The following is a 27393-nucleotide window of genomic DNA, read 5'->3' as shown; positions in this document are numbered from 1 at the left end:
AAATCCTACTCTTTTGCAATAAGGCATCATTGCATCGTGTCTTTAAATACAGATAGAGACCCACATTATTTAGAAATGTACACACCTATGACAGATATCTATTAGAGATATCGAAAGTAAACACCTCCCCACCAAACTGGCTAAAATCACTGCTCTGAAGGAGTAGGAAGTAAGTGTGAGACAAGGAGAGAAATGATATCATCATAAATGTTATTGTAGTTTTTTTCATGCTTTTAACATATGTACATGTTTTATGATAGCAAAAAGAAAAATTAAATTTTAAGAATTCAAAGTTGGGCCAGGTGCAGAGGTGCACACCTATAATCCCAGTGACTCAGGAGGCTGAGGCAGGAGGATCTCAAATTGAAAGCCAGCCTGGTGAGAACCTGTGTCAAAGTGAAAAATAAAAGGGCTAGGGATGTAGCTCAGTGGTAGAGCATCTCTGGATTCAATTCCCAGTAGTAGGGGGAAAAAAACAATCAAAGTTAGTGAATGAATAAGATACATACATTAATAAAAGTTGACTCCATTAAAAAGTTCTCTCACTTTTTGGTTCTTCCTTTTCTATGAGATAATAATAGTACAGTGACTAGTGTTTCTGGAGCACTTTGTCAGGCATTATTTTAAGAATTTTACATGTGTTGATTAATTTCAACAGCCCTATGAGTTACATCATTTTAATCTTCATTTCATATGCAAGAATTAAAAGCACAGAAAGGATAACTTTCTACTGTTGGGGGTTAAGTGGCACAGCAGGCATTCAAACTCCAGCAGATAACTCCAAAGTTTGTGCTCTTGAATCCTCATTAGCCCAAAGAAATACATGTATATCCAACAGCTAGATGTAGCCAAAATTCTCAATTTCATGAGATTATATAGAAAAGCATCCTATTGTGATTTTGGAGCCTATAAAAACATTAGCAGTTTCAAGGTTTTTCTTCCTTTCAACTACCATTCAATGAGCTGATACTATGTGCCAAGCACTGAATATATATTTGTTTTTATCATCCTAACACCACATCTCTAATTTATGACTAGGTTCCCTGAAGTTCACAGAGCTTATATAATATAGCCTTGGGTTTGGTGACCAAGCTGGAGGACAGAAGCCAGTATTTCAAAGTAATTTCTGTGCCAAACCCCTGAACATTGCAGGAAGTAATAAAATAGTCTTAAAGTATGTCTGTCTGGAATTAAGAATAAGAGAACAACATAATGTGAGATGAGATGAGTACAAGCGAATATATATTAACAACTCAAAATGCTATAATCCTATATATGCTTTAAAGAGAGATGGAACTTTAAAGGGGATTGGAAGAAAAGGAAAATTCAACTGTGTGAAAATCTCAATAGTTATGGTTTTATATTAGTCACTATGCAAAAAATTAAATCATGACGAGAACGAATGAAATTCTGTTACAGATTTAGGCAGAAGAGAATGTCCAATATACATTTCCAGTTTAAAAAATTTAAATGCAACTATCTTTAAGTATTCTCAACAACAGGTTTTTAAAACAACGGAAATATCAGCTCCCCTGTCCCTCACACACTTTGTTTATAAGATCTCTGATTTCCACTGATCGCATATTTCATATATGACAGATCCTGTTTACCTATAAAAGTACAAATGTCAAAAAAAATCGACCTTATGATTGATTTCAAAGTAATGAGCCAAGTTTAGAATGTCTAATAATAAAGTGATATTATACAAAATGAATATTTTGGACTGAGATGCAACAAACTATATTTTACATGAATTTCGAAAGCACTGAACTAACTTTACTACTTACGGCTCAGTTATCATGAAGTTTGACTTCAGCTTTACATAAATTAACCATCATTTTGAGAAAATATTAACTTGTTTCTTAAAATGCAACCAGCAACAACTAAGGAGAAAAGGCAGAGACATTTTTGTTCTATTCACAAGCACCAACAAACAGCCCAGTGGGGAAATGGCAGCACGCCAGGTTGCCCTGTGAGCAATTAGGCTTCCTGGCAATCAGGAAACTCAGGGCCCTAGGCCCTTAGAAAACTAACACATTAAGGACTTGGTGCTTTTATTTCCCCTTCCAAAAGCCATATGTGAGATATATTTTGTTTAGATGGCAATCTTTTCCATCTTCTGGTCTGAAAAAAAAAAAGAAAGAAAGAAAGAAAAAAAAGAAAGGCTAAGACAACTACTTAATAAGAAGTAAATCAAGAAGAACATGTGTGAGGGATTAGCAAACATCATTATCTACCAGACAAATTGACTAAAATTTAGAAACTGGTCCCCAATATACAGGAGTCTCATTCTAATAATCAGAAGAAACAATAATTAAAAGAGTCATACAACTATTGTGAAATGTGAAAGTGCCTTTTAATTAATCAAGAAACTCAAATGCAAAAAAAAAAAAAAAAAAAAAAAACCACTAAAATTATCTCAGTTAAGATGGTCAAAACCCAGTTTCAACAAAGAGTTACACAATTACTCTTTTATTAACTTCCAGAAGGAAAGTTTCTAAGAAAAAAAAGGATATTGAATAATTCTAATAAACCTTATGGGAGACTAGAGGCTACAACTTCCATTTTATCAAATTTAAGCCTGAAGTCTTCATGATTTGGTAAATTATTTCTCTTTTGGCTGTTTTATGAATCAAATGATGATTAAGACTGTCAACGTACTGTACAATATTTTTGCAATTTCCTGCTTGTATCTAACATGACACTCAGAAGCACAACAAGAGTAAAAATCAGAAATGAAAAATCATTCTGAGGGTCCATAAATACACTACCTAACATACTGGGGAGTAATTATGTAGGTCAGTTGAAAAATCTGACTAACTCAAAAAACAATATTGCCAAGAAGGCAACATATGTAAAGAACCTGAATTCAAGTAAAATAAGGACATTTATATTTTTATGTGTATCTAGCCAAGATATACTTTACTTTATAAATAAAATAGATTTTAAGGAGTAAGAATTAATAATGAAATCAACCCTTCTTCACAGATATTTAACAAAAGATCATTATTTCTCACCTTCAATACTTCAAATTTTATTTTAAATTTTTCATTATTTTATAGTACGTAAACAGAAAGTCCATTTTTCTACTTTTTGATGTGCCAATGACAATAGTGTAGCATACATTCATGACAACTTAGACTACAAACAGAAACCCCTGCAAACTGAAAATATAAGGACCAGCAAATGTTTCACTACACTCAGAAAACACAGAGTCTTTATTCCAAGAGGAACTTTTAGTAAAAAAATGATGTGTGAACAGCAGACACTGATGTTCACACAAGCACACTGCAGACAACCCAGCAGGCGGTTTTCTGTTTTTTTTGGATCATGCTCTGGAGGTGCTGGCACAATGGAATTTCAATACCATAATTGCTTATTTCTCTGTATATCTTTAAAATAACAGGTAAAGAAAATAATTAAGTACAAACATAACAAAATAAAATGTTTTTAATTCTTCTTTTCAAACGATATAATTTATAACCATTACACAAATAGAGAAGAAGCACAAAAGGGGGAGAAAAGAAATAAAGTAATGTTCCAAAGGTTCAGTTTACAAGGACCTCACACAAAGTTTTTTTTTTTTTTTCCCCCTCTCTCTCTGCAACTCTTACTAGAAACAGTATTATTTCCTAAAAATGCACTAGCTGCCAAGAGCTATGGTCCATCTAAAGAAAGATGGAAATAGAGTGTTACAAAAAAAAAAAAGCAGGATTCAGTGTACAAATTTCTGTAAAATCTGTTTAAAAATAAGAAGATATTGTTTTGATTTTGATATATCTTTTTCACTAAAAAGTAATTTTAATAGATAAAATACTAAATTATATAGTACTGTATTGAAACAATAAAAGTAATCAAATTTCAAACTTTCTAATTAAACCTTTTTTCTTGTAAGTTATTGGGAATTCAACACTAGTCTTGGTTCACATGATAGAACAATGGGAAAATTTTCCGAATGGTTGAACACTAACCCTGACAAGTGTGGAGAGCCAACTACAATACATTATATGGTAGCATAACCTGCCACCCACGTTGCTGAGAGAACAGCTTTCAAACACATGCACTGAGCTGTAAAACCACAAAATCCCTTATTACACATTGTCTTTCTTACTCTAGGTGAAATATACCATCAATTCTTTCCATTATAAATCTTTTTTTATTAGTATTTTTGAAGCTCATTTACAATTTGTGATTTTTCCTGACAATGTAAAAGATGACTTTTTAAAAAAGAAAATGCAACAGGAAAGTTATCACTATCCTACAGTACTACAAATTGTGGCACAACTTCTCATAAATAATTTTGGACTCCATATTATCTAAAATGAGTTTCAGGATAAAATTCCTTTTCCTTTCTTACCTTTCAAAAATAAGCTCAGTGCAATAATGACTACCAAATACTAAAGCCTCTCAGATTCAGAAGAAGGGTGAAAAAAGCCCGACACTATTTTTTCAGAGATGCAATGATAGTACCTTTTGGACATTCATGATGGTTAAAGTCATTTCAAAAACTTTCTCTGTAATGTTTTGCCTGACTATTTTCCCTCCAGAATCTTCCTACTATCCTTTACGTTTCCTTGTCCCCCCAACTCCCACCATGACCCACCCCACCCACAGTCTGCTAACTGAATCATAGCATTCCAGAACAACTACAGGACATAACAGTTTCTTCTGGGGTTTTCATTTGCAATGTTGTTGGCAAAGAGAATTTTATTTGTAAGTGTTTCTATTATACTGACAGGGTCAATTAGTCCTCTGAACTATTGGTCTTTCTGCTTGATAGCTTGGTGGATTATTCAAGTGGGACCGTTCATAACCTATAACTGAATGCAGCCAATTAACCTCAGAAACAAGACAATACTGATCATCTAATGGGATTTTAAATTTATCTTAATAACATACTACAGTTATATACTTTCCCCCAAATAGGTGGTTTATTATTTGACAGAAGCTCTACATTTCCCCCAAACTGAACTGATATGTAAATAATAATATACAAATCACATTTTTTATTTTATAAGTTCATATTTTGAAGCTTCTTAAAATTAAAAATCAGGCATTACGCCTACACGTTCCTACATGTTTATACAATTAAATAAAACATATGAGAACCACATATTATCCATTATCTAGTAAGGTTTTTCCCCAAGATGCAGAAAACATCACTAGTTTCCCAGAAATTAATATGAAAACAAATCTGTACTTTACTTCAAATATTCAAAAAAACACCTTTAAGTTGTCAAATACAACTGGCTTTTTAAAAAACACATGAGAGAATCTGCATTAACTGTTCACTTTGTGACAGGTGATACGAATAAGTACTTCACAACTTAACTTAATTATCCCAGGAATCCAATGATATCCTATTATTTGAGGAAACCAAAGTTCCAAAGAAATCAACTGTGACTCCAAGTTTCATACAGCTACTAAGTGGCAAAATTAAGATTTGAAATCAGATGTGTCTAGTTCACCAAACTGTGGTCTTTCATAACCTAAAAGTTATGAGGTAATCCCTTGGTCATCTCCCAGTGTCATTTTGTAATAAGTAGATCAGAGAATATTGCCAAGCTCCAAAGCCCTCTATGAAAGAATGATAGCCAATTATTAATGAGGAACAACTTGAAGGAGATTAATAAGTAAGGACATTTTGATAGCTATATAATTACATCAAAATCAAAGCTTTATTAATGGCAAAAACTCCAGTTACTTTTCATATTACCACCAATCTAAATTACTCTTATGTCTGTGAATGTACCAGGGATCTTCTACATACATGCTCACATATACACATACTCATCTGAACTGCCACATGCCAGTATTCCCAGTTTCTAAAGCAAAAGTATTGGCTAATATGCCAGACCACACAGAAATGAAAAGCTGCCTTAATGCCACAAGGTGTCAAGGTGACAATTTCTTGGCAAAGAATGACTTTTCATGTCATAATTTTTTAACTAACTTAGTGAGCCAACTTAACATACATTCTAGCAAAAAAGCACATGATAATTACTTCTGTTTTTGTTTTTTATATTTTCAAACACACAGTTTGTTCAATTGTTGACATCAAACTGCCCTAAAAGCAAATACTTGTTACAGGAGCATGCCCTGAGTATTTCTTGAAAATCAATTATGACCTCCAATTTCCTTTCCTTCAAATTGGGTAGGGAGACTCTCAAGGTTCCATTCACTGCTTAGTGAAAAAGTTTGGGAAAATATTTGTGCAACTTAGAGTTTTCTTGAAACTACTGGGTTGGCTAAAAGTCATGGCAGTTAAGATGAATATAAATCATTTAAAAAATTTTTACTGTAAATATTGAATTACTTTAAAAGAATACACCTTTCAGGTAAAGTATAATGGTTCAGAATTAAAACCCAAAGTCATCCATATTATTAAGCCTGCTTTGTTTTTTAAAATAAATCTAATCAAAATAAATCCCATAGCATAAAACATTTCAAGAACAGAGTACAAAATCAAAGGAAGAATTCACATTAGCAAACAATCACCTACGTCAAGAATGATCTAATACTCTGATAAGAGTAAACATATGCTCTATTAGATCTTACTCTATTAACAATAACAACAACAATAAAAACCAGAAGGCTTAAAATTGCTAAACTATTACTTTATATATGCCACAAAATAATAATGCCACTGATAGCAGAGTTTCAAAGGAGTAAATTTGTATTATCTAATCTAACACCAACAGAAATATCATTAATAAAAATAAAAAAAAACTAGATAATAAAAAAAAACTAGATAACCTTCAGCAGATGCACTCTGTCCAGCTGTGGATAGTTGATGTTGAAATGCCAAATATTAATATTAGGGGAGGAAAAAGTGACAGCAACACTTCATGCTTAGCTCTGATAGTAAGGAATTAAACCCAGAACAACCCACCTGTGCTGTTTCACTTGAGCATGGCTTAATATAGATAGGACACATTTATCCAGCTCTTTCCATTTGCTGTCACAAGTAAGCAAAGGTAAAGCAAGCAGTTAGTATGAAGCTGAAGGAGAAGAGTGTAGAAGGACATGATCTACACTGACTAAGAAGCTACCGCCTACAGGGATATGGTAGATGTTTTTTTAGCTTCTCTCATTTAATCTTCACAACCACCCATGCAATATAGGCATTATGATTCTCAGCTTTTAAAGAAAACAGCAGAGGCTCAAAGAGGACAGAGAAATTGCCCTATATCACAAGACAAATAAACCCTGATCTTGTGATAAAGCAGCATGTGGCAAAGACAATCCAGACACATGCTCCTTCCTGTCCTAGGCTCATCCATTGGTCCTACTCTGAAAACAATATTTAAAACCCAGATTGCAGATTATGAAACAGACTGGTTTTTCCCCCTGTAAGCCAAGGTTAGAGAACTTCGCGTTCAGTGGTGAGCACAATATGACTCTGGGGGAATATCAGCAAGTTTCAAATGACTACAACCTCAGGTTAAATGGAGTTCAGTGAGTCATGGTAATTCCATGCTACTGATAATCCTGATTTTAATCAACAGAAACTCTCAAATTTGAATTCCATATTTATCTTAGGCAATTCCCTCTTAACACAAGGCAAATCTTCATTTTAAAGTCAAGAACACCTCTCAATACCTTTCACTGGCTTTCCTCAGAGAAACAATAAAATGATAAAAACTTTAAATCTTTAAGGCAAACATTTACCAACTAGATTTTACAAACGAGCTGAGAAAAATTTTGATTTGAGTTTCATCCTTATATTATCTTAAATTGAAGTGGTTACCTAAATACTCAGGTTGAAGAGTGAGGGCAGGGAAAGAGTACCTTTTTTTTTTTTTTTTTAACTACTTATTTCCTACAGTGCCTGCCTGTCATACTTAATCTGGGCTTATCACCTGTGGGCCTCGATAAGAGGCGAATTATGAGTCTCCCAGATTCCCCAAAGTACACTGCATCCTCTTTCGTAATTATCTTCTCTAAGATCACATGCTTCTATCAGAAAACAGGGCCCACAGGGTAGGATCACTTTAAGAACTAATCTACCTTGGACCCCTTCCTTCAGTAAGGCTAAAACAGATGCTCCTTGCACTGTTTTAAAAATTAAATATGAAGGGCCACTGCAGGGGTCAAATTGCACAAGATATTAACTAAGTAACTGTGTGCCAGGAACCTAGCCATGAAGGTGAACAAGATGAGATAATGCCCTTGTACTAATAATGGAAGCTATCAAAGATTACACACACACACACACACACAATTAAGGAGGGCACAAATCTGGCTGGAAGGTTCCTGGCATTTAAAACAAAATGGGTATCATTGTTAATTCTGACACATACAGAGATTCTTCTGCTTAAAGACAAGATCAGTTCCCAAAGAGCCATCATAAAGTCTACTTAATCACATATGAAAATTTTCAATTACAAAAGCAACTACTAATACCATCTATTGGTGACTGACAAGAGTTCATATACATCTCTCCCTCACCCCCTGTAGGACTATGGATTAACACTAAAGAGAAGTTCTATAAAAGCAATTTAAAAAAAATAATGCAACCAAACATTATATTTATAATAGCTAAAGAAATGCATATCTTTCAAGCAGTTTCTAATACAAAAACAAAAGAAGATTAAATTCAACTCTTGGAGGAACAGTCTGAAAATACAAAAATTAGCCTTCAAGACTCTTTCAGGGGCTGGAGTACAGTGCTTGCTTAACATATGTGAGGCACTGGGTTCGATCCTCAGCATCACATAAAAATAACTAAATAAAAGTATTGTGTCCATCTACAACAACAACAAAAAATTTTAAAAAAGACTCTTTAAGACTATCAGCATCACAGCAACTTCTCAAAAAAGTATTGTACATAATACCTGTTTGCAGTAATTCATAAAACATAGGAAAATAAAGTTTTGAGATTAAGATTTTAAAAATTATATCCAAACTATGTATAATAGTTAATGAATAGTGAAAATTGATGCTTTATTTTAAAGGTTTTAACTTTTGTGTGTGTGTTTGTTTTGGTACTGGGGATTGAACCCAGGGGCAAAACAAACACAGGGGCATTCGACCACTGAGCCACATCCCCAGCCCTATTTTGTATTTTATTTAGAGACAGGGTCTCACTGAGTTGCTTAGCACCTCACCATTATTGAGGCTGCCTTTAAACTGGAGATCCTCCTGTCTCAGCCTCCTGAGCCGCCCTGTGATTACAGGCATGCACCACTGCACCCGGCACCTTAACATTTTTTTCTCAAAGAAATTGTAATTAGAGGAATGAGCCAAAGGCCACTGTTTTTATTGTGTATGGTTATTGTAAAAGAGACACTCTAAACAACATATACTGATTGGTCAGAATAACCATAATTAGGTAAAATGAGAGAGCAAAAATCAGAATCTTAAAGAATGTTCAATTCTTTTTGCAAGAATTTAGTCTAAGGACACTATCTACTATTAAATAATCACAAAGTACTTTTTCCTCAATTTCAGAAGTGTTTCCATAATCTGAATACTAAGTCAACTCACAAAATTGAAAAGCTATAAAGTTAAAGAACATAAGATTATTTTAACTTTTTTAAAATTATTTTTTATTTATATATGACAACGGAATGCATTACAATTCATATTACACATACAGAGCACAAATTTTTCATATCTCTGATTGTATACAAAGTATATTCACACCAATTCATGTCTTCATACATGTACTTTAGATAATGATGTCCATCACATTCCACCATCATTTCTAACCCCATGCCCCCTCCCTTTCCCTCCGATGCAGCCAATATGGACAACAGTATGAAGATTCCTTGGAAAATTGGGTATGGAACCACCATTTGACCCAGCTATCCCTCTCCTTGGTCTATACCCAAAGGACTTAAAAACAGCATACTACAGGGACATAGCCACATCAATGTTTATAGCAGCACAATTCACAATAACTAAACTGTGGAGTCAACCTAGATGCTCTTCAGTGGATGAATGGATAAAAAAAAAATGTGGCATATATACACAACGGAATATTACTCAGCAATAAAAGAGAGTAAAATCATGGCATTTGCAGGTAAATGGATGGAGTTAGAGAAGATAATGCTAAGTGAAGTTAGCCAATCCTAAAAAGCCAAATGCCAAATGTTTTCTCTGATATAAGGAGGCTGATTCATAGGAGGGGGAGCATGTGAAGAATAAATGCTTTTTTTTTTAATGGAGTGAAATAATATCACCCAATCTGACTTAAAAGAAGAATCTGAAACTTAAAAGAAGAATCTGAAAAGTCAAATGTATAAAAGCAAAAAGTAGAATGATAGTTACCAGAGTTAGTGGTGTAGGAATTAGGGAGATGTTGATCAAAGTACATAAAATCTCACTCATAAAGGAGGAGTAAGTTTAAAAGATCTGTTTTGCATCATGGTGACCATAGGTAAAAACAACATACCTTAAATTGTAAGACAATTTTAATTGCTCTCACCACAAAAACATGTGAGGTAATACACATGACAATTAGCTTGATAGTTATGAAAATAATTGTTCCACAACATGAACACTTATCAGAATATCATTTTGTATACCAGAAGTATATACAAAAGCTCTAATCTCTAGGATATATAAAGAGCTCAACAAGATAAGCACCAAAAAACACCCCCAAATAATCCAATCAATAAATGGGCCAAGGACCTGAACAGATACTTCTCAGAAGAGGATATACAATCAATCAACAAATATATGAAAAAATGCTCATCATCTCTAGCAATCAGAGAAATGCAAATCAAAACTACTCTAAGGTACCATCTTACCCCAGTAAGAATGGCAGCCATTATGAAGACAAACAATAATAAGTGTTGGCGAGGATGTGGGGAAAAAGGTACACTCATACACTGCTGGGGGATTGCAAATTAGTGCAGTCAAAATGGAAAGCAGTATGGAAATTCCTTGGAAAGCTGGGAATGGAACCACCATTTGCCCCAGCTATTCCTCTTCTCGGCCTATACCCAAAGGACCTAAAAACAGCATACTACAGGGACACAGCCACGTCAATGTTTATAGCAGCATAATTCACAATAGCTAAACTATGGAACCAGCCTAGATGCCCTTCAGTGGATGAATGGATTTAAAAAATGTGGCATTTATACACAATGGAATTTTACTCAGCACTAAAAAATAAAATAAGACTATGGCATTTGCAGGGAAATGGATGGCATTAGAGAAGATAATGCTAAGTGAAGTTAGCCAACCCCAAAAAACAAATGCTGAATGTCTTCTCTGATATAAGGGGGTTGACTCAAAATGGGGTTGGGAGAGCAAGGGAGGAAGATTACCTCTAGATAGGGAATAGGGTGGAGGGGAAAGGGAAGGAGAATGGGAATAGCAAGGATAGTGGAAGGAAATGGTCATCATTATACAAAATTCATGTATGAAGATGTGAATTTGTATTGACATACCTTATATACAAACAGAGATTTGATAAAATGTGGTATAAAGGTGTAATAAGAATTGCAATGCAAAAAAATTATGAATGTAATGTACTCCTCTATTGTGATGTATGTAAGAAATAATAAAAAATAATTAAAAAAAACAAAATCTTACAAAAGAGTAAAATAACACTATATAGTTTATAGAGTTGGACTCTACATATTTTCAAATTTTAGTTGTCTCTAACTACTGATAAAATAGATCTACTAATATAATATAGTCGGCTGTCTGTATCTGTGGACTTCACATCTATGAATTCAATCAACCATGAATCAAAAATGTTTGTGGGAAGAAAATCTGAGTATCAAACACTACAGGACATTTTTTTCTTGTCATCATTCCCAAAATAATACAATATAACAACTAATCATATAGTATTTACATTGTATTAGGTATGGTAAGTAATTTAGGGAATATTTAAAATACATGGGAGTATGTGTATAGGTTATATGCAAATGCTATGCCATTTTACATGAGATTTAAGCACCTACAGATTTTGATAACTGCAGGGTCCTGGAAGCAGCCCCTACGGATAGTAAGGGACAACTGTATGCTAAAATAGCATTTTAGTAGTTACTGGCTAAAAATTTCTATTATAATTCATTCAAAAGCCAGTGGGGGTACTCATTTATTACGAGATCTCACTTTCTAAGCAGCATATATGTAGTCTCAGGAAAGAACTGAAAAGAGAAGTTGTTGGAGTGTTTCATTATCTGAGATCAATATGCCCAGCAAACCCTAAGAAAATCTTTCATCCTGACTTTTGGGAGAGAAAAGTTGGGGGTAGATGATATATTTTTAATCTAGAGACCTGCCATTCTGTGATGGTTTTATTTGGTGGCAAAGAATGGAAACCTATGGATTAAATATAGGATACACAGCAAGAGCTCTTGTTATAAAAAATAAGTAACGAAAAATTCAAAGAGCTACTTACAAAACATTCTGTTCATTTCGGACAAGATTAAGTCTAAAGACTTTAGGGGCTCAATAGTCATTAGGTAGCTAACATCAGCGAAACCATCTCTTTTCTGCATCTCAAAGCTTTGGTACCACTTAGTCTGAAGTCAGATCTTCTTTTCTCATTAGAAATTCATTGAAAGTCTCCTGTCTACTGCCACAGATCTACATACTTCAGCATCAGAAATCAAGACTAGCAGGGTGCAGTGGTGCACACCTGTAATCCCAGCAGCTCAGAAGGCTGAGGAAGGAATATCAAAAGTTTAAAGTCAGCCTCAACAACTTAGCAAAGCCCTAAGCAATTTAGTGAGACCCTGTTTCAAAAATAAAAAATAAAAAGGGTTGGGTATGTGGCCCAGTGGTTAAGCACCTTTGGGCTCAATCCCTTGTACCCCCCCCCCAGAAAAAAAACAAAGAAAGAAATCAAGACCAGCTGTAAACCATTCAATTATAATAATTATTCAACATGAATAATTACTATCCTTAAGATAATTACAAAGCATACAATTCATTTTAAAAACATTTGCAAAAGAGCTGGGCTACTGTTTTTGTTTCCTACCATCAACTATTAACTTCAAATGTACGAGGAAAGACCTCCAAATATCTACAAATGTGCATGACTTCTAATTCCCTTAGGAAGGAGAAATGGTCACAAAGTATTAATTGCCTTATATTCCCATCTTCCATTCCAATATTCTCATTTGTTTATACTGAAACTGAAAGGTTTGACAATTCTTCATTAACCACATACAAAACAGGAAGCTGAGAAAACTGAGATGAGCTCACTGATGAACCTTAACTGAGCTTACCTCAGTTAAGGTTGACTTTTATTTATTTTATTATTTTTTTTTAGAGAGAATTTTTAACATTTACTTTTTTTTTTTAGTTTTCAGCGGACACAACGTCTTTATTTGTATGTAGTGCTGAGGATCGAACCTAGGCCGCACGCATACCAGGCGAGTGCGCTACCGCTTGAGCCACATCCCCAGCCCAAAGTTGACTTTTAAATCACTATAAAATGCTTCCAGTAGTTTCAAGCAATATTTGTAGCAGCACATTCTGCTGATATTATTATAAGAGACAGGTTAATTACCAAAAAAAAGATTCACTCAAAATTTCCCATAGGATGAGGGGGTTGCTCTAGTTAGTCTGAAAAGGTCCATTACTAAAGGCTTAGTCCTCAGCTCTGTGTCATCGGGAGGTAGTAGAACCTTTCCGATGTGGGGTCTAGTCATTGGGAGTGTGGCCTTGAAGAAGGTATTAGGATTTCAGCCCCTTCCTCCTCTTCTCTCTTTTGCCATGAGATGAACAACTGTTTCACCATATACTCCCCACTGTGAGGCCACAGGCCCAAAAGCAATGGGGCCAATGGATCATGAACTGAAATCTCCAAAACTGTGAGCCAAATAAGCCTTTCCTCTTCATAAGTTAAATATCTCAGGGATTTTATTACAGTAATGGAAAGTTGACTGGGGTTTGCTGAAAAACTTTGTATCTATCCCTGATAACCAAAGGAAAAGTCAGCAAATAAGACTAATGGGGCACCAGTCATTGGTCCAATTCTATTTTCCTCTCTCCTGTTTATCTATGTTCTTTCATCTACTCTATTCATTCTAGACTGTACTGTAGCCTCCCTTATCTAATAGCTTGTATTCTTCTAATGAGTGAAATTTCTAAGACAAGCAAAAATTTAAAATAGAAACACCACAGGATACAGAAATCCTACTTCTGGGTATACATCCAAAGGGGCCGAAAGCAGGGTCTTGGGATATTTATAATTAAGCAAGGGATGGAGGCACTCCATGAAGCTACAGGGTTATCGGTACCATGTCCCACTGACAGAGAAATGAATAAGCAAAATGTGATATATATGCATAATGTAATATTTGGCCTTAAGAATAAAGGAAATTGTCACACTGCTACAGTATGGATGGAACCTTAAGGACATCATGCTAAGTGAAATAAGCATGTCACAAAAGACAAATTTGACTTGCCCTCCGCTCTGTCTTGTGCTACCTCCTGCCCTCTTGCCATCCACTATGGCCCTGCTGCACTCTGGCCACATCCTCTCTGGGGCTACTGGTGCCTTCCACCCCGGCCTCGCCGCCGCAGCTTTGGCCAGAGCCAGCTCTTCATGGGCCCATGTGGAAATGGGATCCCCAGATCCCATCCTGGGAGTCACTGGAACCTACAAGAGAGACACCAACAGCAAAAAGATGAACCTGGGAGTCGGTGCCTACCAGGATGATAATGGAAAAGCCTTATGTGCTCCCTAGCATCCGGAAGGCAGAGGCCCAGATTGCTGCAAAAAATTTGGACAAGGAATACCTGCCCATGGTGGACTGGCTGAATTTTGTAAGGCATCTGCAGAACTAGCCCTGGGTGAGAACAGTGAGGTGTTAAAAAGTGGCCGGTTTGTCACCGTGCAGACCATTTCTGGAACTGATGCCTTAAGGGTTGGAGCCAATTTTACGGAAAGATTTTTTAAGTTCAGCCAAGATGTTTTTCTACCCAAACCATCCTGGGGAAATCACACACCCATTTTCAGGGATGCTGGCATGAAGCTACAGGGTTATCGGTATTATGACCCCAAGACTTGTGGATTTGACTTCACAGGCGCCATAGAAGACATTTCAAAAATGCCAGAGCAGAGTGTTCTTCTCCTGCATGCCTGTGCCCACAATCCCACAGGAGGGGACCCTCGTCCTGAGCAGTGGAAGGAAATAGCGTCTGTGGTAAAGAAAAAGAATCTCTTTTCATTCTTGGACATGGCCTACCAAGGCTTTGCCAGTGGTGATGGTAACAAGGATGCCTGGGCTGTGCGCCACTTCATCGAACAGGGCATTAATGTTTGTTTCTGCCAATCATATGACAAGAACATGGGCTTATATGGCGAGCGTGTGGGAGCCTTCAAAGTAGTCTGCAAAGATGCTGATGAAGCCAAAAGGGTGGAGTCACACTGAAGATTGTGATTCGCCCCTTGTATTTCAACCCTCCTCTTAACAGGCCCAGGTTGCCTCTACCATCCTGACTTCCCTGGATTTGCGAAAGCAATGGTTGCAGGAAGTGAAAGGCATGGCTGACTGTATCATTAGCATGTGGACCCAGCTGGTCTCCAACCTCAAAAGGAGGGCTCCTCCCACAACTGGCAGCACATCATGGACCAGATCGGCATGTTTTGTTTCACAGGCCTAAACCCTGAACAGGTAGAGCGACTGACCAAGGAGTTCTCCATCTACATGACAAAGGATGGCCGCATCTCTGTGGCAGGGGTCACCTCCAACAACGTGGCCTACCTTGTCCATGCCATCCACCAGGTCACCAAGTAATTTCCTGGTGAGAGAACAGAGACAACCTTTCTGTCATCAGCCCCTGCTGTTGTGTGATTCACATGCAGGATGAGGGAGGGTGGATGGTGGAGAGGTCATTTCTTTCAACCACAGTGCATAACACTTAGTGATTGGATATGTTTCTCAGAAAAGAACATGTAGTGAGATAGGGCAGAGGCAACCATGGCTGGTGTCTGGAACTCTGTGGCTTTAAATCAAACTATCCCATCATCCTTTTATCTCCAACTTTTTTGAAAGAGTTTATATGTATAAGAAAGTCACAGCACCAAAAACCTGTCGTGATGTTGCTAATTTCAGAAGCTTTAATGAAGCTCTGTGTGGTGCAAGGGGTTCCTCTGCGGATCCAGCATGAGACATAGCTCATGCTATAGGCTGAGTTGTGTCATTAACAGTCCACCTCACATTTGTCCCCCCATGGTGGAGCATCCTATCAACAGACCATATTGCACAAATCGTGCTTTACAAAAACCAATGAGTCTGTTGCCACTGCAGCAAGGAAAATAATAGATGCTGTTTCCTGTCTTATTTAAGAAAATAAGGAAAATGTCTGTCTCTTCTTACCATTGCTGTTCTTTTCTTTAACACAAAGATCTATAACCAGCCTAGATTTCCATACCATTCTATTGCTTGATTAACCATGAACCCCATCGTATCAGGATCTATTTAAGAATGGAGAACATAATTTTCTGCTCATGCCATACCCTCTCTTTCTTGGCAAAGAATAGTGGAGAGTAGGTGCCTGCACTTTATGCCGGCATCCTCATCATTGACTGTGTAATTGTCTCCTCCTGGGGTGCTCCTCTGCCCGCTGGACCTCTTCCTTCATTCCTTGTGGTTGTGCAGCCACTAACCTCACATCATGAGTCAGGCAACACAGGTTAGGATCAGAAAGGAGATAGTCTAGGGTTTGTGTACTGCCAGCCAGGCTTAGGCTTCACCCTTGGAACGAAAACCACCTTCTGCTCTAATCATGTCGACTTACTGCAGCTTGGTTTCTCTGTTACAATAAAATTACTGTAGATCCAAAAAAACAAAAACAAAAGACAAATATGATCCTATTTATATGAGATATCTAGAATAGTCAAATCAGAGAAAGCATAATGGTGGTCAACAGGGGCTGGAAGCAGAGGGAAATGAGGACTCATTAGTTAATGAGAAGAGGACTTCAGTTTTTTGTGTTGCGGCTTTTTTGGGGGGGCGGGGTACTCAGGAGCACTCAACCACTGAGCCACATCTCCAGCCCTATTTTGTATTTTACTTAGAGACAGGGTCTCACTGAGTTGCTTAGCACCTTGCTGTTGCTGGGGCTGGCTTTGAGGCTCGCAATTCTCCTGTCTCAGACTCCTGAGCTGCTGGGATTACAGGCATGCCCCACCGAACCCCACAGGACTTCAGTTTTGCAGGATGAAAAGTTCTGGAAATGTACAACCATGTGAATGTAATTACTACTTAACTCTACTTATAGAGATGGCGAAGATGGGCCGGACATATTGGCGCACACCTATAATCCCAGCTACTCAGGAGGATCCCAAGTTCAAGACCAGCCTAGGCAACTTAGAGAGATCCTGTCTCAAAATAAATAAAAAGGGATGGGGATGTAGCACAGTGATAAAGTGCTCCTGGATTCAATCCCTATGACTAAGGAGAAAAAGTGGTAAAGATGATAAATTTTATGATTTTTTTTATAACAAAAACAAATTTATTATATGAGAAAGGGAATCTCATTTGCTCAGCTAATCTTTTTGAAGCAAACTACACAAGCATGGGTCACTGGCAAACCTATGGCCGACTACTGGCAGATTTTATGACTTTTATTAAATGCCTACCATTTCAGACACATGCACATCCCATTCTGGTCACCTGTCCTGACCAGCATACTTTCCTTTTGTAAATAAAGTACGTATTCCTATTGAAATACATCCTGCTGGATTTTAAATTTTTATTTTTGCTTTCTTTGCCCTTGGCTATCATTACGACCACTGTGCATAAAAGGAACAGTGTAGTTCTTCTATAACTGCCATAAGAGATCAATTCAAAATAGGTGACCTTATGTTCAATGCTCTTGCAATAAACCTCACCAAGTTCTAGGTTTACCTTACTAATGCATTAGCAGTACCAAATCTTCCAACTCGATGCATTATGAAACAAGAATACCCTTGTAATCATCTTACTTGGCTCAAATACTAGTTAAGTACCCCAATCTGAAAATTTGAAATCATAAATACCCCCAAACCTGAAACTTTGTGAGCTCCATCATAACTCTACAAGTAAAAAAGTCCACACCATGAAACTTTGTTTCATGTACAAAATTATAAAATACTGCATGAAATTAGCCTGAGACTCTGTGCATAAGGTGTGTATATGAAACATAAATAAATTCCATTTTTGGTTTGGGTCACATCGCCAAGTATCTCATTATGTATATGGAAAACATTCCAAAATAAAAAAGTTGAAATCCTAAGTACTTCTGGTCTGAAGTATTTTGAATAAAGGACATTCAACCTGTACTGGCATTTCCATGGTTCCAGACATAGCACTCTTCTTTTCCACTAAATACACACTTTAAGTGAATTAATACCCAGACCTCAGCTTCTCCTTATACACTGAGGGCTCTTAAACTACACCTTAACTCAAAACTTTTTTCCTCAGATTCAGATGCATGTATCCGATTCCCCATTCAAATCCATTTGAAGAGATACCAGAAACCAGTGACAAAAATTAATCTCATTTCCTCAGAAAACTTGGAACGGAGCCAGGCAAGATGGCACACTCCTATAATCCCAACAACTTAGGAGGCTGGGGCAGGAGGATAAGGAATTCAAACCCAGCCAGAGCAACTTATCAAGGCCCTAAGCAACTCAGTGAGACCCTGTCTCTAATAAAATTTTAAAAAGGGTTGGAATGTGGCTCAGTGCTTAAGCTTCCCTGGGTTAAATCCCTAGTAACAAAACAAAACAACTTGGAATGGAACCACCATTTGACCCAATTATCCCACTCCTGGGCATATACCCAAAGGACTTAAAATCAGCATGCTATAGTGATGCAGTCACATCAATGTTTATAGCAGCTCAATTCACAATAGCTAAACTATGGAACCAACAGATGAATAGATATATACAATGGAATATTACTCAGCCATAAAGAAGAATGAAATTATGGCATTTGCCAGTAAATGGATGGAACTAGAGACTGTCATGCCAAGTGAAATAAGCCAATCCCAACAAAATCAAGGCTGAATGTTTTCTCTGATATGTGGATGCTAACACACAATAAGAGAGAGAGAGAGAAGTTCACTGGTTTAAACAAAGGGGGATGAAGGGAAGGGAGGGGGAATGGGAATACGAAAGGCAGCAGAATGAATCCAACATAACTTTCCTATGTCCTTATATGAATAGACAATACAACCACAATGATGGGAAGTTATACTTCATGTATGTATAATATGTCAAAATACACTCTGCTGTCAAATATATAATTTAAAAATATTAATCTCATTATCTTATCACCCTCTTCTCCACCTTCCTAACTCCCTAGAGAATGTTTCTTAACTCTGTATTCCATTTCTGGTAAATGGCAACATTTGACCAGCTACCAGAATCTGAGAATAATTCTAGATGCCCCTCCCCTACTTAGTCAAACACTACCCACATTCTCAATATTTATCAGGTAGTAATCAGTCACAAGTCCTTTTGATTCTGCTTCAAATACTGCCTACCTGATCTTCAGGTTCTCCAGCCCCAGCATTCCCACAATGAAACTTTATCAGTGTTTCCTTATTTAAAATCGAAATTCCCTGAAAACCTTACTTTTATCTGAATTTCCTGAAACAATTATAAATTACATTTCCCTACAGGAGCGTAAACTCTTTATACATAGAAACCATGTTAAATCACAATAAATGTGTTGAATGAATAATTCTCCAGTCTTTCTTGCCACTCCCTCATACCTACTCAGAGTCCTGACCTACTGAATCACTTACAGTTCTGCCACTTGCCATGCTGCCATTCTTCCATACCTGTATGTGCCCCAGGCTCCCTACAGGAATGCCTGACTTTATCCTGTATCTCAATAGGCTATTTTTCAGTCTTTACGAGTCAGATAATCCATCATCTCTTTTAGAAAAACTTTTTAATCCATTGCTCCTAATATTCTTTGCACACCTGTATAGTTAGCCTTTCGTCACTATTAGCAAAACACCCAACAAAAACAACTTAGAGGAGGAAAAGTTTATTTTGGGCTCAGAGTTTCAGTCCATGGTCACATGACACAGTTGCTCTGGGTCTGAGAAAGATAAGAACATCATAGTGGAAGTAGGTAGCAGAGGAGAGGTACTCAGCTCATGGCAGTCAGGAGCAAGAAACAAGAGGGCAAGGAGCCGGGGACAATATCTATAATCCCCAAGGGCACAGCCCCTGTGACATATTTCCTCCAGTCACGCCCCAACTGCCTACAGTAATCCAACAAATACACTAACCCACTGACTATGTTACTCACTCATAATCTGATCATTTCACCTCTGAACATTCCTGAATTAACACAGGAGCTTTTCAGAGGGAATCTCATATCCAAACCGTAACAATTTCCATTTCCCCTTACATGTATTTACTTTCTCTAATTTAAATTTATTTTTAATTGAAACATAAAAACAAAAATTATAGATATTAACAAAGGTACAAAATATGTTTTGATAAATATATACATTGTGTAATATTTAAATCAGTTTAAACATATGTCCTCAAACATTTATCATTTACAATGAAACTGTTCTAGTTTTTTGAGATGTACAGTACATAATTGTTATCCATAATCATCCCACTATACAATAGCCCACCCAGAACTTCTTACTGCTACTTGTAATTTAGTATCCACTGTAATTTCTTATCTACTTTCTACGCCCTCCCCACCCCCTTACTCTCTTTGATAACCAGCTTTCTACTTCCACTTCTGTGAGGTTAACTCTTTTTAGATTCTTCACACCAATGAGATCCTATTGTTCATATCTTTCTATGCCTGACTTATTTTACTTATCATAATAATCTTCAGTTCCATTCATGTTGTAGCAAATGACAGCATTTCATTCTTTTTATGGCTGAGTAGTATTCCATTGTGTATATGTACAAAATTTTCTTTATCCCTTCATTGGCTGATGGGGACCTAAGTTGTTTCTATTTCTTGGCTACCACGGATTGTGCTACAATAAACACTGGTGCACAAATGTCTTTTCAACATAGTTATTTCATTTCCTTTGAATACACACCTAGAAGTAATGTTGCTAAGTCATACAATAATTTTCTTTTGAGCATTTTGAGGGACCTCATTACTGTCTTCCACAATAGCTAAACTAACTTATATTCCTGCTAACAGTGTACAACGGTTTCCTTTCCTCCATATCCTTACCAGCATCTACTATATTTGATCTTTTTGATAACAGGAGCAGAGTGATATCTCATTGTGGTTTTGCATTTCTCTGATGATTTCTTATGTTGAACATTTTTTCATATACCTGTTGCTCACCTGCACATCTTCTTTAGAGTAGCGTCTATTTAGCTCTATTGACCATTTTTAATTGGATTTTGTTTTGTTTTTAAGTTCTTTGAGTTCCTTATAAATTCCAGCTATTAAACCCTTTTCAGACATATAGTTTGCAAATATTATCTCCCACTGTCATTCCATTATTTTATGACCTCTTCAACTTTTTTCACCAATGTTTTAAGAGTTTTCATCTCTTTGGTTAACTAAGTTTATTCCTAAGTACGTTTTGAGGGGTTAGGTAGTATAAATTAAACTACTTTTAACCAAAACAATTTATATTTTATACTTATATTTTCCTTAAACTGTAAATTGTTGGTTTATTTGCCTATCCCTTCCACCAAACCATAAAGCGCTTAAGGGCAGAAACTGTGACTTCTTTTGTTATATATTCCTAGTATCTAACAGTGCCTGGCACTGGGCAAGCCACAAATACAGATTTACAAAATAAAGCATAAATCTATTTTGTATAGGATTGCCAGATTACAACTAACTTATCAAGCAAAAAAAAAAAAAAAAGATACAAGATTGATTCTCTGTTAAAAATATATGTAATACTCTACTGTGCAACCATATTTTAGTTTCAAAAGGAAATATACCCAAATGCATAGTTATCTCAATTCTATTTTGGAAACAAGTAACATACAATTACAAATAAAATAATTCAAAAAGTCCATATGTTCATTTTATATAAAAGATATAAAAGAATAAGATTTCTGACTTAGAAATTATTTACTATGCTTCCTTAAAAGGCTAAATAAAATTAGTTATTACAACTAATTTAAAAATTCTTTTTTAAAAAACTAGTTAAAAATTCAACAAGTTATTTTTCCAAATACTCAATAAATTATGTTCTCTGTCTTATCAAACCAATTTGTTTGGAGATACTGCCTAAGTCATTCCACTTTACATCAAGTTGTTTAAAATAAGTCCCTCATAAGAAAGTAAATACAAGTAGATTTTAAGATCAACGGATAGTCAGAGACTTTGTGCCTTCTTACTCTACCACACACATTAATGGAACTCAAATTATAATAGTAAATATTATTTTAACGGAAGAACTGACTTATTAACCATTTCTGTCAAAACACCATATATGGACTCACATAGCAGAGCTACTGATTTAAGACACAAATAGATTTAGAGAGCCAAAGACTTGACCACATGGAAGAAGGGGAAACTATCATTACAGCTCTCTTAATGTTGAAGAATTATTTCACACCTCCTCTTTAAAAAATCACTTGATAACAGCTTTATTATCTGAAGACAAAAACAAAGCTTAAAAAATCACTTAGAGGTTCAATCTTTTGCTCCATCAATATTTTATTCTTTCATGACCACAAAGTTTAAAAACAGAGTGCTAACAATAAACCAAAAGACCACTTTTCACATATGCTGAAAACATATCTGCTTAATGTAAGCTAACAAATTGTTTTCCATACAATAGCATAAAAATACTTCTAAGAGCTGTCAACAAATCACTTTATTTGCATACATAAATACAAAAAGTTTCAACAATATTTTTTAAAAAAGAAATAACTATCTAGCAAATTGAAAAATGTTCTTGTATTTCTGCTGGAGATGTTTACTAAAATGTGTAAATGTTCATATCTAAGATATACTTTTTGGTTCTTCAGTTTAAATGATGAAAATTTCCACCATGCATTATCTTCTTCTTTAAGAGCAACAGAATAGAATGATACTATCTCAAAACATAATGATAAAATAAAATGAATTCAAACCTTTTTAAAATGCTATCTTCGAAAACTGTTCTTGAATAACATGACTTTCTGCACAAAAGTAACACAATTGAAATGAAGGATTCTGAAAAGATTCTGATATCAAGATTTTAAAATGCAAAATTCTCAGTTCTGTATAGAAACAGTCCCTTTTATAGAAGCAATACATTGCAAACATCTTGTAAATGTTCTTAAATCCCAATTTGTGTGGGACAGAAAATTTTGATCACAAGAAAGTACATTGAGGAGACACAAATAAAATCAATTCTGGCAGTAACAGTAACTTATTTGGCCAAAACAGCAGAAAGCACATTGTAAGTCCCTCCTTAGGTACAGAGGTTAAAATATTCATTCTTGACTACTAAAGATCCTGATCACTTTCTAGAGATTTTTCAACAGAGGCAACAAAGATCTAGATATAATACATGCTTCATAATTGAAACATGTAAAATATATATGGTAGAAAAAGAATAATTTTTGGATTAAAAAGTCATTCACTTTTCTCATCTTTAATTTTTAATGAAAGTTACTGCTTCAAATCAATAATAAAACTATAGAAAATCAGTAGTGTGTTTCAAGTAAACAAATCCATAATTTCTAGTAAAAAAGGAAAACCTATTAAAATACTCCAATACACACTACACCCTCCAGTGGGCAAGCATCCATGGAAAAATATAAAAAGATTTAGCTGGATTTTCCAGTCAGTTAAATTATTCCTGTAACTAATGATGGCTCTACAAACCTCATAAAAGTTCACAGAATTTTAATCACTTGTCTTGGTATCTAAGAAGAAGTAAGGGCTGTTTGTTTTTTTTTTTTCCCTTGAGGGTACATTGTAGTGAAGTAATGTTTAAAAAATAATCATGATCTGCTTCATCTTTTCTTTAAAAAATGTGCTATCAGGCACATTTATATAACTTATAAAAGAAAATGATAAGTAGAATAAATCACATAAAAAGATGAATAATTAGAAGACATATCATATCATATCATGAGCTATAAAGAATGACGCACTAATATTTTAAAGTGACATCCAAAATTTATGGTACTTTAGTGAGAACCATGGCAAAAAGGCAGTATGTTCATTAAGTTTTCCAGGAAAACAACATTATTACCTGGTAACATCTAGGATACCAGTCTCATGGGGCTATATGGTCACTACACAGAAATATAAATCCACTAAGAAAAACTCAGGGACTACTGATAAAAGGCCTTTGTCTAAACTTTTAAATGGTTTCATAAAAGTGAAGACTATATTAAAAGTATTAAAAGTATTCCACAAGGTCCAAATATCATTTAAAGTTTCTCTCACTAACCTCTCAAATTTCTTAATTTAATGATAGTAAAATTTACAACAGAACAAAACATCTTTAATACATAAATCTAGAAATCTTGTATGAAGATGCATGTTTCCTAAAATTCATCAGAGTTTTTGAATATATACACTTGAGGAAAAACTAGTACAACTAAGACAAGGTGTTAAACTTACTACAACTAGAAGGCAAAAAACTATAAAGGACAACAGTGACATCTGGTGGACATTTCAAATATACACCACACAGATCAAATAAAAATATTTCTAGTATTTCACATATTCCAAACTTACCTTAGGAATTATGACAATCTTTAGATACAACCCAAAACAATACAACTCTACCCCAAAAAGGTTTCTCAATATGAGCAAACCATTTTAACAAAAATGAAATATTTAGCAAAGTACAGGAAATAAATATCTCAAGTCTTCACAGCACTAAACACTAACTAAATATATCAAGCATCTGCAGATGGTGCTAACAGGCCAGCCCAGTGCCAGGTCCACTCCAGGTTCCAGACCAGTCCAGAGCCAGGTTTTCTAAACAGATCCAGTATTCAGGCCTATTCCACTGCATTTCAGCACCTCTGGTCTAAAAACCAGGTTGGCACCCAGAGACAAAGGCTGCTGGGCTTGTACCCTGGATTCATGCTCCAAGACCACCTCTGTGAACCCAGTTCCAAGCTGTCACTTGCAGCCACAGCACCCAAACCAGCTCTTGCTGACCTAGCCTCCAGGCTAACCTGCAGGCCCAGCCCTTTGAACCCAGAATCGCTGGCTACCCCATGTCAGACACAAACTCCAGGCGGGTCTCCAGGATGTCAGATTTCAGTGGACCCAGTGTCTAAGCCTGCTCTAAGAGATCCCAGGTCCAAGTCCAGCCCAGTAGACCCTTGTGCCAGGTCAGAACCCACAGACTGAAGAACGAGAAATACCCTTAAGCAAGCGCTTGTGGACTTAAGATCCAGGCCTAGCCTCATGGGTTCAGGCTACAGGGCCACCCTAGTGGCAGGCCAACTTCCATGTGCTGAGAGCCATAGCCAAGTAGGAATGACGCATGGCATTTTTGGTTGAAAGGTGAAGCCAGCAAGCCATTGAGATGATAATGATTATGTTAAGATGTGCATTCAATTGGAGATTAGACCCGTGCTGTCCGCCTCAGCCTGCTACTTTGGAGCTCTCACGGGACTCCCGGAGAGTTCCCATTGGTTGGGGAAGTGCGGTAGGAGGGAATTCCAGAGGAGGGATTTTCTGTTGGTGTAGTGTGTCCTGGGAGAAGGCCACATGCTGCCGCGTGCGTGGTATTCGCAGGAGTTTTGGAAATAAAGTTTGTTCCTGCTTGAGTGGCTCGTGATTTTGTGCCCAGCCAAACCGTGGCACCATGGCCTCAGGGAATCAGGTACCTAGAAGGCCCCTGCATACTCAGGATTAAGGCTACCACAGACCCAGGTAAGCCCCCAGGCACAAAGGCCTCAGGTTATCCCTCACAGAAACAACACACATGAACTCAGGCTTCAGGTCCATTCCATCATACCACAATGGTATGAAATTAAAAATAAGGATTTCAGAAAATTTATAGAAGCATAAAAGCTAATCAAAATGCTCATGAACAATCAATGAAATTGAAAGGAAAAATTTAAAATCTTGAGACAAATGAAAATTAAAATGCAACATGCCAAAACTTATGGGAGGCATGAAAAGTAGTTCTGTGAAAAAAGTTTTTAACAAAAAACCCCTTGAGAAGATCTCAAATAAGTGACTTAAAATTACATTCTAAGGAACTAGAAAAAGAAAAAACAAAGTCCAAAATCTGCAGAAAGAAGGAAATAATAAAGATCAGAGCAGAAGTAAATAACAGAGAAGGCAAAAAGCAATACAAAATAAAAATATCAACAAAACAAAGAGGTGGTTTTTTTTAAAAAAAAAAGATAAACAAAATTGACAAATTTTTAGCTAGATTAAAGTGGGGGGGGGGGAGGAGACAGAGGGGACTTAAATAAAACCAGAAATGAAAGAGGAGATATTGCAGCTCTTAACACAGAAATACATAAGATAATAGGAGACTACTACAATTATATACCAACAAATCAGATAACCTACAAGAAAAGAATGAATTCCTAGTCCCATACTACCTATTCAGCCTCAATCATAAATAAATAGACTAATAATAAGTAAGGAGATTAAATGAGTAATAATAAAAAGTCTCCAATTAAAGAATGCCTAGGTCCTGATGATTTCATTGATGAACTCTGCTAAATATTTAAAGAAGTAATAACCATCCTTCTCAAACCCTTCCCAAAAAACCAAGGAAGAGGGAACACTTCTAAACTTATTTTATGAGGCAAGCATTATCCTAATACCAAAGCAGAGAAAGGCATTACAAGGAAAGAAAAATCACAGGCCAATATCCCTGATGAACACATATGCAAAAATCTTCAACAAAAACCTGCATTAAATAGCACTTTAAAGGGATCATTCACCATAACTGTGTGGGATTTATCCGAGGGATACAAAGATAATCCAAAATTCAAAAAGCTGTAAAAGTGAAAAACAACAGAATGAAAGACAAAAATCATATGATCTTCTCAATAGGCAAAGAAAAAACATCTGATAAAATTCAACATCCTTTCATGATAAAAACATTCAACAAAACCGTAAAGGCTATATATAACAAACCCACAACTAATATCATACATAATGGTGAAAAATTGAAAGCTTTTCCTATAATATCAGGAACAAAATAAAGATTCCCACTCTTGCCAATTCTATTCAACACAGTACTGTAAGTCATATCTACAGCAATTAGGTAAGAGGAAAAAAAAAAAAGGAACCAATCTGAAAAGAAAGAAGTTAAATTGTCCCTGTATGCAGATGATATTTCATACATAGAAAATTCAAAATGCCCCAACAAAAATGAGTTAAAATAAATGAATTCAGTAAACCTGCAGGATACAAAAATCAGTAGTATTTCTAATCAGTAACAAGAAACATGCTGAAAAAGAAATCAATAGCAATAACAAAAAAATAAAATACTCAGGAATAAATTTAAACAGATTACATGTACACTATACAA

General features: G+C 35.9%; 1 protein-coding gene and 1 pseudogene across 4 annotated transcripts in view; one reads left to right on the top strand and one right to left on the bottom strand.

Annotated features, from left to right (window-relative positions):
- Anapc10 (anaphase promoting complex subunit 10) overlaps nucleotides 1-27393 on the bottom strand; it is a 79738-nt gene that overhangs the window by 21434 nt on the left and 30911 nt on the right. The window lies entirely within an intron of this gene.
- On the top strand, nucleotides 14430-15719 carry LOC114085464 (aspartate aminotransferase, mitochondrial pseudogene; annotated as a pseudogene).

The sequence above is a fragment of the Marmota flaviventris genome, chromosome 7 (genome assembly GCF_047511675.1).
Source record: "Marmota flaviventris isolate mMarFla1 chromosome 7, mMarFla1.hap1, whole genome shotgun sequence".
Taxonomy (NCBI): Eukaryota; Metazoa; Chordata; class Mammalia; order Rodentia; family Sciuridae; genus Marmota; species Marmota flaviventris.
The sequence above is the reverse complement of the archived record's forward strand: the minus strand, read 5'-3'. Positions and strand labels throughout refer to the sequence as shown.